Genomic DNA, 9,238 nt, shown 5'->3' with positions numbered 1-9,238 from the left:
GAGCCAGGAGGAGGAGGAGGAGGAGGAGGAGGAGGAGGAGGAGGAGGAGGGAAAGAGAGAGAGAGGGAGAGAGAGAGAGAGACAGAGACAGAGACAGAGAGACAGAGAGAGAGACAGAGAGAGAGAGACAGAATCCGAAACAGGTGCCAGGCTCTGAGCTGAGAGCACAGAACCCGATGTGGGGCTCGAACCCATGAATCGTGAGATCATGACCTGAGCCGAAGTTGGACACCCAACTGACTGAGCCACCCAGGCATCCCTCAAGTAGTGGCTTTGTTAAATAATTGTTCTTTACTCTTTTGTGTGTGCCATCACTTTCTTGCTGCAGACCTGTCTCTATCCTGTCCTCTCTTGCTCAGGCAAACAGAGGCACTTGCTATTCCCTGAACATACAACTTTTCCTTTTCTCTGCCCTTGTGATTTAGTTTTCTTCATCTAGCACTAAGGACTCTCAGGTTTGGAGGGTCCTGTTCAGTGATTAGCAAGTTGAATGTCAGACACTCCAATACTCTCTGTATATGCCTGATAGTCTTTGTTTAAATATTACTGGTGGCAGGAATTTATTGCCAATTACATCAGTATTCATTCATTCAGTTCATTCAGTGAACATTTTTACTGCCTACCATGGTCCAAGTGCTGTGTACAGTCTTACCCCTCAAGGGGCTCATAACAATGAGAGATGAATGCATGAATAAGCAATTATGGTACAGTTTGCATGTTGAAATAGATATATTCAGAGTGCTCTGAGATCATGGACAAATGATCACCCAGTTCTGTATTGTGCAGACAGTAACATCATCATCAGCAAGGCAATGCATGAGCTGAGACTCTGGAGGATGAATAGAAACTGTTTGATGAAACAAGAGTAGGTAGGACATGCCAGAGGAAAGGAACAAGTTGGAAAAATGTATAGGCATTGAAGTGAGTTTTGTGTGTTTGGGCAATGACAATTGGGTATGGCTGGTGAGTCAGAGTGGCAGGAGAAGAGTTCTTCCTCATATGCATTCAAAATGTCCCAGCACCATAACTTACGCAGAAGGAGTCTAAAACAACTTCCACCTGAAAACACCTGTATTTCTCAAAGAAGCTACTCTTTAATTACTTGGCAATTTTTACATTATTGCCTTATTTTAGGGATGAGGAAACTGAGGCTTGCAGAAGGTGAATGACCAAGGACACACACAGCAAGTGATGGAGTTAGGATTACAACCCAGGCAGTCTGATTCCAGAACCTGAACATGAAGCCACTGGGCCATTTTGCCATGCTCTTTTCACACTGATTCAAACTTCTATGCTGTGGTAATGGTTACCTTCAGGTCACTCTCTACTTGTCAGTATTCGTTTGGTGGAAGAATGTCTAGAACTGATAATGTCATAGCACTAAAGGAATTGTTTGGCCAGCATAGTGTAGAGCCGTGCTAGTGCCTCCTTTGTTCCTGAAACTGTTCTCATAATGATGGAGACAGAGACTATATGGCCTCTAGGTAGTCATGTCTTACAGGTAAGTGATGATCAGTTCACAATCAACCAGTGTCACCAAGTCAACTATTACCCCTTCTTTGCCTACCTAAATTTTTTCAGGTCTTGGTTTAAATATCACTTTTTGGCCCCCCAAACCACTTTGGGTTCCTCTACTCTATGTTCTCAGAGTACCTCCTACTTTTCCCTGTGTGAGGCTTATCACAATTCATGGTAAATATTTATTTATTAGCTTCTTAGTCTGTAGACTATTAGTCTCTGTTTTCCCTGATAGATTACCTTTTTAAAAGATTTTATTTTTTAAAGTAATCTCTACCCCATCCCCCAACATGGTGCTCACAGTCACAGCCCTGATATCAGGAGTCACATGCTCTCAGCCAGCGAGGCGCCCTTCCCTGATAGATTTTTAAGCTACTTGAGGACAGAGGCCTTATCTTGATTGCCATGAAATTCACTTTATTTAGCTTTGAGAGGCATTCAATGTGTACTTGTTGAATTAATAAATCCTTTTTTTCCTATATACTGTTGTTTGACACTCAGGGTCACCACTACTTGACTTTATCTGACAGCACTGATTAGTTTTGCCTATTTTGAACTTCATATAGATGGAATAGAACAGTATGTACTCTTTTGTGTTTGGTTTCTTTTGCTCAACATGTCAGATATACTACTTTCAATCTGTCCACTTCCTATCAGAATTTTAGGATGGCTCCCAAGACTTTTTACCCCTGCCTCTGCTATATATGTTCTCCCTAATTCCCCAGACAGAATTTGTGGAATTTTACTCCTGTGATTAGGTCATGTTACATGGCACAGTTGACTTTATCCAGGTGCGCCTGACCTAGACACATAACCATTCAAATGCAGTCAGTCTTCTCTGGGTTGGCATCAACTATCTAGAAAATGGGGACCTCGGTCCTACAACTGCAAGGAAGTGAATTATTCTGACAACAAAAATAAATTTGGAAGTGGACTTTTGCTCAGAGCCCCAGACAAGGTGCCCAACACCTTTATTTCAACCTTGTAGTACTAGGAGTAGAGAACCCAGGCATACTATGCTGGACTTCTGATCTACAAAACTGTGCATTAATAAGTGGTATTTTAAAAAAGCTGTTAAATTTGTGGTAATTTATTACTCAGCAATAGAAAACTAATACAGTCCTCCAACTCTTTACTAGTTTGTAGGCATAACCTTATAAAACAACTTGCTTCATTATATATACATTTTGTAGTTATTACAAGGGACTCATCAGGAAGTTGTGTTGCTTAAAACTTTTTAAGTTTTGGGGTGCCCGGGTGGCTCAGTCGGTTAAGCTTCTGGCTTTGGCTTCGGCTCATGAGTTCGAGCCCCACGTTGGGCTCTGTGCTGATAGCTCAGAGCCTGAAACCTACTTCAGATTCTGTGTTTCCCTCTCTCTCTGCCCCTCCCTTGCTCATGCTCTGTCTGTCTGTCTCTCTCTCTCAAGAATAAATAAACATTAAAAAAATTAAAAAAACAAACTTTTTAAGTTTTAAGAAATTTTATGGATGCTCTCCTAAGATTGCTTTCTGGCTAAGATGAGGTTTCAACTACACTAACTTTATCAGATATTGAGATGATAGTAGTGTGTTTTTTTTTTTTTTTCATTCAGGATCAATTGCCAAAAACTCTGCACTTACCTGGCAATATATAAATGCTAAATTCTAGGTACTCATCAGTGAATTTGAAACTTCGCTCTGACAACTTTTAGTTGTGTGCCACAAACAACTTACCCCCTTTTATTTTATTTCATTAAAAATATTTTTTTCTAGTGTTTATTTTTGAGAGAAAGGGAAACAGAGCACGAGTTGGGGGAGGGGCAGAGAGAGAGGGAGACACAGAATCTGAAACAGGCTCCAGGCTCTGAGCTGTCAGCACAGAGCACATTGCGGGGCTTGAACTCATGAACCGCAAGATCACGACCTGAGCTGAAGTCAGACACTCAAATGACGGAGACACCCAGGAGCCCCTTACCTCCTTTTATAAGCCTTAAACTCTTCATTTTAAAAGTGAGCATAAGAGGGGTGCTTGGGAGGCTCAGTCGGTTGAGCATCTGACTTTGGCTCAGGTCATAATCTCACAGCTCCTGATTCGAGCCCCACCTTGGGCTCTGTGCTGACAGCTCAGAGCCTGGAACCTGCTTCATGTTCTGTGTCTACCTCTTTCTCTCTGCCCCTCCCCTGCTCAGGCTGTCTCTTTCTCTCTCTCTCTCTCTCAAAAACAAATAAACATTAAAAAAATTAAAAAAATAAGCATAAGAATATGTACCTTGTGGGTTGTCTCTGAGGCTTGGAGATGGGTGTTTGTAAAGTGCTACTTTGCTTCTTCACCCTCTCTATTTATCCTTGCTCCTTTATCTCTTTCTTTTTTAAAAGGTAGTTTTATTGAAAGACACTAAAAATAGAGGGAATAGTAAGAACGCTTTTTGGGTTTCATCATTAGTTTCTTTGGTGAATTCACTTGCATAGGCAACTTGGTACCAGAAGAAACACCAAGAAGAAATATTTTCTGCCCGCAGGGGGCTGATCTTCAAAAGGAGTTGGGATAGGCTCACATATATCACTTTCTTATTTTTAAAAAAGTTTTTATTTATTTATTTTGAGAGAGAGGGAGAGAGAGACAGAGAGAGAGAGAGAGAGAGAGAGAATGAATGAATATCCCAAGCAGGCTCCTGCTGTCAGTGTGTAGCCTCATGCAGGGGCTCAGTCTCACTAACTGTGAGATCATGACCTGGCCTGAAATCGAGTTGGACACTCAACCAACTGAGCCACTGAAGCGCCCCATCATTTTCTTATTTTTCTGCTTCCCCAGTATTCTCTTTTTCTGATGACAAGGGCGTGGTTCCTTTAGGAAGTGGGATTGCTCTAGTACATTTTATAAAACCGGTGAAGTAATCTTTCCACTGTGAGTTATCTTTGGAAGGGAGAATGAGAATGGGGGGAAGAGATGTGTATTTTTTCAAGGTAGTGGCGCATGAGTGACAGCCCCCACTGCTCATGGTGTGCGGGAATGTTTCTGTAACTGAGTATATAAACAACATTCATGACTAAGTGTGTTGTAGAATGGAAAAATCAATGACTAGACTAGGAAAGAAACTGTCATCATAAACAAATTCCATGACTGGCATTGGTGGCACAGAAGGATCGTAGGCTCAGTGTAGGAGTTGGTGAAGATGCTCAAATTATTAAAAAGAATTTACAACAATCAGTTCCAATTCTCCTAATTATTTCCCAGAACATACAGATGAAAGACCTAGTCTGGTATAGTTGCATTTGACTGCTATTGTACAAAATTTTGCAAAGCTTAGGAGATCTTTATTATTTTTTTCCAAAAAACTAGTGGAATTCTAATGCTTCCCTTGGGAATTGTGTTTGACATCTGAATACAGATGTGTGCGTATGTCTTAATTTCCCATCAACACAGATGTTTACTTCACAAAGACAATCACTTTGGATGCTTCCTGGATTCTCACCCAGTTTTTCCACATGAACATTATCTTGTATTATGAAACAGAGCAGCTGCTGGTATCTTTTACACTTTTGGAAAATTCTTTAAGTTTTTTTTTTTTTTAAGTGAGGGTTTCTATAGGAGTGAGAGTTTTGTTTTAGTGTTACAATCTCTTCTCTTTGAAGGGAATCTAGTTAACTCGTATTGGCTGTGGGGTAGGAAAGAGAGAGTAGAAGTGGAAGTGTAGTATAGGTGGTATTGCTAACAGAGATTGCTGTCATGGTAAAAGGGGGATGAAAATCAAAATAATGGAATATTCTTATTTTGCAACAAAGAGGTTAGACTCCTGTCAATGGACTTGGTTTCCATTATCAAATGACCACAAATTTTATACTATACCTAATCCACAATAAATGAGACACAATTATATTCCGTACTGTGGAGAACTTCCTAAACTCTAAATCAAGTAAACTGGGAACTCTATAACGAGTCTTAAAGCATTTGACTCAGTGTATGGAATACAGGATTACACTACAGTTTTAAGATATTTTTATCTTTCTAATTTCTCCATTCCTCTCTTTGAATCAACTTAGAGGAAGAGAAATGATCTTCATCTCAAATTCACAGCCTCTTGCAGTGAGTTTTGGTTGACATCGTTGAGAAAGGTTTTTATAAATATTTGGAATAACTTAAATGATTTTTGGAAAATTCATCTAAAGATTGTGCTCCTTTTTCCAATTTGTCAGTTTTCCGGGAACAATTTTTTAGGCTTCTGATATAAAGCTGACTATATGATATATCTATATGCCAATTGCTCCAAGTGTGAAAAGCAATGTAGATGAGGGCTTGTGGGCTTGCCCACCTGTGGGCTGCTGGCGACAGGGCATGGAGCTGGGGGCCTGCTGCAATGGGTTCAGCCCGCTGCAGTGGGTTAAAGAAATCCTTCTTGAGTAAGAAAGATCTTTTATTTTTTTAATGTTTATTCTTGAGGGAGTGCAAGCGGGGGAGGGGCAGAGAGGAGGACAGAGGATCCAAAGCAGGCTCTGCGCTGACAGGCTGACAGCAGCCAGCCCAGTGTGCGGCTGGAACTCACAAACTGCAAGCTGGGAGATCATGACTGGAGCCAAAGTTGGATGCTCAACTGACTGAGCCACGTAGGTGCCCCGAGTAAGAAAGATCTCAAGCAACATGGTGGATTCAGAAGCTCATGAAAAGAGGCTGCCAGTCCTAACATTTTCAAAACAAGATCCGTCACCTTATGCTGCAAATGTTGGTGAAATGAAGCATTATTTGTGTGGCTGCTGTGCAGCTTTCATGTAGCAATCCGATTTCCGGTTCAGAAGGTCCTCTCTCGGCAGCAGCTGTGTGGAATCAAAACCTGGGATGCAGTGCTTCAGTTCAGGAGGGATGGCTTTCAAAACTTGTACTGTGGATTCCTTCCCCCTACCGATGCAGAAGACAACTACACTGGCACTTAGGTTTGGTCTGTATGAGGCCTTATCTTGTCGTCTCTGAGAGCATATCACTACGTCTGAGTTTGCAACTGGTAGTGTGGCAGCAGTACTTCCAAGGACAACAGAAGCAATTTTCACTCCATTGGAAAGAGTTCAGACATTGCTTCAAGACCACAAGCATTATAAAACGTTTATGAACACTTGCCAGGCTTTCAAGACACTCAAAAGCCATGGAATTAGAGTATTATGGAGACTTGGTATCCGTTCTTTTCCATAATGGATTCAGCAATGTCGTTTTTTTGTTTGGCTTTTGAGGTTCCATGAAGAACATCTGCCTGCTGCAGTGACTCACAGTGCTTATTGATTTTATGTGCCGAGGTCTGTTGGGTGCCATGTTGGGAATCTTGTTTTTTCCAGTTAATGTTGTAAAAACTTGCATGAAGTCTCAGGCTGGTGGGAAATTTCAGTCTTTTCCCAATGTTTTCCAAAAAATCTGGCTAGAATGGAATAGGAAACTGACAAATCTTTTCAGATGTGCCCACCTGAATTACCATTGGTACCTCATCTCTTAGGGCATAATGAATGCAATTTATGAGTTCTTGTTAAAGATTATATGAAAGAAATAAGTGTAATTTATTAACTGAATAGACCTAAGAATAATGCAGTTTGGCCTTGTCCCTAATTGGCCAAGTATAAGTTGGTGTCATAAGGTCAGGGCACAATGAATTACAGGCAAAGCTGTTTTCCTTAAGCACCAACAAATTCAGAATATAAGGTTCTAATAGGACTGTTATAATAATAAAAAAAAGCAACATAGTGCCTAGCAGGGTATGTTGTAATGAGAATTTCTTTTGGTGGAAGACTACAGAAAGACTAAAATTAAGGTTGAAGTTTGAAGTAATAATTAACACAAAATATAGACTTTTCTTGCAATGCTCTCTACACTAGAATAATGGGGAAACTCTTTATATAGCTTGAAGAAAATTATGGAAGATAATGCTGCCCATTCAGAGAGTGATAAATTATGGAACTCATTATTTCAAGGTTGAATATATCAATATAGTCAAGAAGCCCTAATGAAATTATTGAGGGAAGCAAATGATTTAGGAGAATTCCCAAAGCTTCTGAAGATGGTAATGTGAAGGATGATCTATAGACGATGACAGGTAGCATTGTCCTGACTTTGATGTTTCCATGCTTCTAAGTGGAGGTAGGAAATGAGACTGAGAAGTAGTATATAGAATAGTTATAATTATAATCAACATTTTTGAAGGAGTGAAGCATGTGGTCTGATCCTCCACTGAAGTGTGTCAAACTTATTAAATCTTGGATTTTGATGGATTTTTCTCTACGTTTAAAGATTGTGTTATTGAAGTTTTCAGAGGAAGTAACCCCATCTGATTCCTTTGTTCTGTGTAGCTTATAGTACTTTATATAGATCCTTGGATAGAAGCCTATTTTTAATACTATTGCTTCTAAACCCTTATTGGCTTCTTGCCTGCTTTAGCAATTTTTTTATGTTTATTTATTTTTGAGAGAGAGAGAGAGAGACAGAGAGAGAGAGAGAGAGAGAGAGAGAGAGAGAATATGAATGGGCAGGGAAGGGGCAGAGAGAGAAGGAGGCACAGAATCCAAAGCAGGCTTCAGGCTCTGAGCTGTCAGCACAGGGCCCTGTGTGGGGCTCAAACCCATGAGCTGTGAGATCATGACCTGAGCTGAAGTTGGATGCTTAACCGACTGAGCTACCCAAGCGCCCAGCAATTTTTAAATTTTGGGCCAATGGTGGTTAGAACCCAGTGCTGTCACTACTGTGGAAAAGTTTTGATGGCTGATGCAGTAGTCTTAAAGACAGCTGGACATTGTGAATAGTAATAGCTGAAGTTCTAGGCTGTATCCTGGCCTTGCTCCTTACTATCTGTATTAGCATTCTCCAGAGAGACAGAGCCAATAGGACTGATTTATAGATTGATTGATCTATCTATCTAGATTTATTATGAGAAATTGGCTCACCATCTGCCATCTGCAAGCTGGAGACCCAGGAAAGCCAGTGGTGTAGTTCCAAAGGCCTGAGAACCCTAAGAGTCAATGGTATACATCGCAGTCCAAAGGCAGGAGAAGACAGAAGTCCCAGCTCAAGCATCCAGGAAGGGGGCAAATCCTTCCTTCCTCTGCTTTTTTCTATTCAGACCCTTCCACACTGGGGAGGGGAATTTACATCACTGAGTCCATCCATTAAAATACTACTCTCATTGGGAAATGTCACTCATAGACACACCCAGAAATAATGTTTAATCTGAGTGCCTAATGGGCCAATAAAGATGACATAAAATTAACCATCACAGAAGCTGAGTCACGTTAGGAAACTTACTACTGCCTTGTTCAGTTTTTTTTCACTGAAAATGCAGAGATAGCAGCTACTTTGTTATACAATACTAAGGATCAGAGATAGTTTGTTCAAAGTGCCTAACACAAGGTAGGAAATTTATTTCTTTTCAGTAGGTTTTTTTGAAGAGGGGATCAAACAATGAAAACGTTTTTTCTCAGGGGCCCCTGGGTAGCTCAGTCAGTTAAGTGCCTGACTTTGGCTCAGGTCATGATCTCACTGTTCATGAGTTGGACCCCCCATCGAGCTCTCTACTGTCAGTATAGAGCCTGTTCTGGATCTTCTGTCTCCCGCTCTTTCTGCCCCTCCCCTGCTCTCTCTCTCTCTCAAAAATAAATAAACATTAAAAAATATTTTTGTTCAGAAGCAGCCCATGCTTATTACAGAAAATTTAGGGCAAACAAACACAAAGAAGAAAATAAAAATCCCATAATCCTAACACTGTTAATCTTTTAG

General features: G+C 40.6%; 1 pseudogene; it reads left to right on the top strand.

The window, feature by feature from the left end:
- The first annotated feature begins 6,085 nt into the window (after positions 1-6,085).
- On the top strand, positions 6,086-7,910 carry LOC125173374 (mitochondrial nicotinamide adenine dinucleotide transporter SLC25A51-like; annotated as a pseudogene).
- Positions 7,911-9,238: the final 1,328 nt, after the last annotated feature.

This window comes from Prionailurus viverrinus, chromosome C1, assembly GCF_022837055.1.
Source record: "Prionailurus viverrinus isolate Anna chromosome C1, UM_Priviv_1.0, whole genome shotgun sequence".
Taxonomy (NCBI): Eukaryota; Metazoa; Chordata; class Mammalia; order Carnivora; family Felidae; genus Prionailurus; species Prionailurus viverrinus.
Note: the sequence above shows the minus strand (reverse complement) of the source record. Positions and strands in the feature narration are given on the sequence as shown.